Below are 4,963 nucleotides of genomic sequence, written 5' to 3'. Positions count from 1 at the left end.
GAGAGAGACATTCAGTCTGAGGCTTCATGGAGACAGGATTGGCTTGCTCTGCTTGTCTGATTTTTCAGGTTTCACCCCAATATCTGGCTCTGGGTTTTTTTATTAAAAGACTTTTTTAGAATTCAGGCAACATCTATGTTCTTTGACCCATATCTTGAAATTTGTCCTTAAAGAAAAGATAAAAGATGAGTGTGCTGGCTAGTTTTATGTCATTTTGGCACTAGAGTAATCTTGAAAGAGGAAACGTCAATTGAGAAAATGCCCCTACCAGACTGACCTGTGGCCAAGCTTATGGTGGATTTTCTTGATTAATGGTTAATGTGGAAGGGCCTTGCTCACTGTGGGCAGTGCCACTCCTGGGATGTTGGTCTTGGGACCATAAGACATCAGGCTGAGCAAGCCATGGAGAGAAAGCCAGTTAAGTTACCACTCCTTCATGGCCTCTGCATCAGCTCTTGCCCACAGGTTCCTGCCTTGAGTTCCTGCCCTGACTTCCCGGTTGATGGACTGACTAAAGCTTTAAGGTGAATAAACCCTTTCCTCCCCAAGCTGCTTTTGATCATGGTGTTTTATTACAGAGATAGAAATCCTAAATAAGACAGAAATTGGCATCAGGTTGTGGAGTGCATTAGTCAGGGTTTTCTAGAGGGACAGAACTTGTAGAGAGTGTGTGTGTGTGTGTGTGTGTGTGTGTGTGTGTGTGTGTGTGTGTATCCAACAAGCTTTGATCCGAGTAGTCAGATGTCTACCAATGGAAGATCCAAGAATCCAGTAGTTGTTCAGTCCACAGGCTGGATGTCTCAGCTGGTCTTTGGTATATGCCAGAATCCCAAAGAAGTCAGCTCTAATGCCGGGAAAGGAATGGACTTGCTAGTGAGGTAAGAGCAAGCAGGCAAAGAGAAAGCAAGCTTCCTTCTTCCATGTCCTTTATATGGGCTGCCAGCAGAAGGTGTGGTCCTGATTACAGGTGGATCTTCCCACCTCAAAGATCCAGAATAGAAGTGAATCTTCCCACTTCAAATGATTTAAAGACTTATTTATTTTTCATTTTATAAATATGGGTATTTTGCCTGCATGCATATATATGTGTATCATGTGCATGCCCGGTGCCATGGATGCCCTGGAACTGGAGTTACAGACAGCTGTGAGCCACCATGTAGCTGCTGGGAATTGAACCCGGGTCCTATAGAGGAACACCCAGTGCTCATAACCACTGAACCATTTCTCCAGCCCCTCAAAAGATTTAATTAAGAAAAAAAAATCCCTCACAAGTATGCTCAGTCATTTGGATTTTAGTTAATTCCATATATAGTCAAGTTGACAACCAAGAATAGCCATCACATGGGGTGTTTCTGTGATAGGCATGACCTTGTGTTTGGGGGAGTATTGAGGAAAGTGTAGATGTAACCAACAGTCTTATTAAATAAGAAACATAGAAACAATGTAAAAGAGAAAGCCGAGAGGTCAGAGCTCAGAGCTAAAATCTCACCCTTCCTCCTGCGGTGTCCCAGCTTCCCAAAAGAGAGCTATATCCTGTCTGTTCATCTTTTTATAGTATTTTGTTCTGCCTTTTCATTGGTTGTAAACCCAAACACGTGACTGCCTCGTCACTGTCTGAATGTACAGCCCCCTAGGTCTTAAAGGCATATGTCTCCAATGTTGGCTGTATCCCTGAACACACCGAGATCTATGGGATTAAAGGCGTGTGCCACCACCGCCACACTCTGTCTATGGCTCTAATAGCTCTGACCCTCGGGCAACTTTATTTATTAACATACAATCAAAATTTCATTACATTTCAGTACAATTAGAATACCACCACAGGAAAGACTTCAGAACTTTGGATTAGAAAAGCCATTGGGTGTTCAAAGACTGGTGAACCACTGTAGGACCTTGGTGGATAATGTTGAGAGCACTATAGATATTGAGGTCTGCCTTGTGAAGTTTCAGAGAGAAGCAATGACTATATGAGGCAGTAGTTCCCAACATACGGATCACAACCCCTTTGTGGGGGTCAATGACCCTTTCACAGAGTTCACTTAAGACCATCAGAAAACGCAGATGTTTGCATTACAATTTGTAACAGTAGCATAATTACGGTTATGAAGTAGAAACAAAAGTAATTCTATGGTTGGGGGTCACCACAACATGGGGACCTGTATTAAAGGGTCACAGTGTTAGGAAGGTTGAGAACCACTGCTATGAGAGCTGTTTATATGCTATCTTAAATTAAGAATCTGACCAGGCGGTGGTGGTACACACCTTTAATCCCAGCACTCGGGAGGCAGAGCAGGTGGATCTCTGAGTTTGAGGCCAGCCTGGTCTACAGAGTGAGTTCCAGGGCAGCCAGGTCTACACAGAGAAACCCTGTCTCAAATAATCATCATCATCATCATCATCATCATCATCATCATCAAACAAAAAAGAATCTGTGTTTCTGGTCACCTGAAACTGGAAGAGACCAGAACCATTAAAGGGAAACTTTTGGTCTGTTGGGACAATCAAAATCTTCTGGGAAATGTCTTCCTGGGGGTCGGCACACAGAAGCTGTGGTCCAGAGGCGGCTGAGGCTGCATCTCATGCTGACAGCCAAACTTAATAGTATAAGAGTCTCCCAGGTGGTCCTGGTTGAGGGCATGAAGATCAGCTGAGGCTTGGCCCTGTGAGAGGCCAGTACAGGCTAGAGGTGGCCTCAGCAGCGGTGATAAGACCGGCATTGAAGGGTTCAAGGGGTCATGGAGAGAGGCCGTGGCTTGGTATCAAGTGACAGGGTCAGGGGCCCTGAAGACAGCCCAAGAGAGGCGATCGGTGAAGGGGTCACCCAAGGGCAGTGGGGATCTTAGCAGCTGGGAGGTGTCTGTACTATGGGATGGCTGCCAAGGACCGCAGCAGTTGTGGGGTACAGCCAGCCTGAACCTCTGAGACAAGCTGGGTGTGCTGTGGATGGCAGAGCCTGGGAGGTGGAGCTGCTGTGGAAGCCTTTGGAGTCCAGAGGATCCTGAGTGAGTCCCAGAAGTCTAAGACTAAGTTTTACACTGTTGGGTTTGGTTTTTTATTTGATTGATTATAACTGTGCCCTGGTTCTTCCCTCCGGGAGTAAGAAAGTATTTGAATTATTATTATTATTTTTAATTTTACAGGAGCCCACAGTTGAGAAACTGAACTTTTAGAAAGACTTTGAAATTTTAGAGAGCCTTTGACATTTTAGAGAGATTTGATATTTAAGATAGATTATGGATATTTTAGAGACTGGATGTTCTAGAAAGTCTCGAACTTTGAAAGAGAATTTGGTTATTTTAAAGAGACTGAACTTTTAAAGACTGTGGAACTTTTAAAGTTAATTATGTTTTTATATTGTAGTGTTAATATTAACATGACATCTTGGGGACTCATGAGAAAGCAAAGGCTCTGGTAGATAATGATGTGTCTGTCTGTCAGGCTGATAGGGATCAATTGTGCTGGCTAGTTTTATATCAACTTGATAGTAGCTAGCGTCATTTGGAAAGAGGGAACTTAAATTGAGAAAATGCCCCTACCAGACTGACCTGCAGCCAAAGTTGTGGTAGATTTTCTTGACCGATTATTGATGTGGGAGGGCCTAGCTCCCTATGGGCGGTGCCACTCTGGGTTGATTGATAGCCTTGGGACCATAAGACAGCAGGCTGAGCAAGCCATGGAGAGAAAGCCAGTGTCATTCCTCTGTGGCCTCTGCATCAGCTCCTGCCTCTAGGTTCCTGCCTTGTGTTCCTGTCCTGACTTCCCTGGATGATGGACTACAAGCTGTAAGGTGAATAAACCCTCTCCTTCCCAAGTTGCTGTTGGTCGTGGTGTTTATCACAGCCACACAAACAATAAGGTGTGAGGATTTATGTAAGGATGTTTCTAGCAGCATGACTCATAATTAAAGAACTCAGACACAATGTAAATGTCCAGAAAGTGGGGATCTTTTAAATTAATAGAGCCATTTAAAAGTAATATGCAGATACACAGTGGAAATGAAAAAGATTTATTCACATTAAGTGAAAAACAGCTTACATTAACAACTGAACTCTCATTTGAATCATTTATACCTGCTGGGAGGGGGAAAATCAGTTTTCTCCAACCGAGTGACACTGGGTATATGAACCACTTTAGGGCAGGCCTTATGTTTAAGAGTAGTTGACCAACACATGATGGACTCCACAGCTTTTGGTGTGCTTTTATTGGTTACAGTTTGGTTTTTGTTGTTGTTGCCATTGTTGGTTTGGGGGGAGCATTGTTTTATTTATTTTCCTTGATTTGGGAGTTTTGTTGTTGTAATGGGGTTTTGTTTGTTTTCTGAGAGAGAACTTAAAGTTGGGTGAGTAGGGAGGGTGAAGGGATCTGGAAGGTCGTGGGGGAGGGGAAGAATATGATCAAAATACATTTAGATTAAAGCTGTTTTTCAATAATAAAAATATAATAAAAAAGAAACATACATATATATATATTTATATATATGGAGAGAGAGAGAGGGGAGAGAGAGAGAGAGAGAGAGAGAGAGAGAGAGAGAGAGAGAGAGAGAGCGCAGGCGTGCGCAACATGTCTCTGTCCAGTACTGTAGCCACTAGCCACGGGAGAACTCAATATGTGGTTAGGCCAAATTGAGATGTGCCCAAATGACAGCCTAACGTGGCAAAGACAAAGGAATGTGAAGTAGCTCATTAATAATTTCCATTGATTGCAAGGTAGAAATGATACTTTAGACACGTTACAATGAATGTCCCCTGCTTCTTCATGCTTTTCTTAAAATGCCGATAATGGAATAATTAGAATTTCATCTATGACACCGATGTATTCTGGGCTTTGTGGTGACATAGTGTCTCTGACAGCCACTCAAGTGTCTTTGCAAAGCCAAGACAACCAACCGCAGGCTGTAGGTGAATGGAATGTGTTGCGGGGGCAGGGATAGGGTTGCAGGGGTGGGAGGTAGGGTTGCAGAGTG

Source organism: Peromyscus leucopus, chromosome 14 (assembly GCF_004664715.2).
Source record: "Peromyscus leucopus breed LL Stock chromosome 14, UCI_PerLeu_2.1, whole genome shotgun sequence".
Lineage (NCBI taxonomy): Eukaryota > Metazoa > Chordata > Mammalia > Rodentia > Cricetidae > Peromyscus > Peromyscus leucopus.
Note: the sequence above shows the minus strand (reverse complement) of the source record.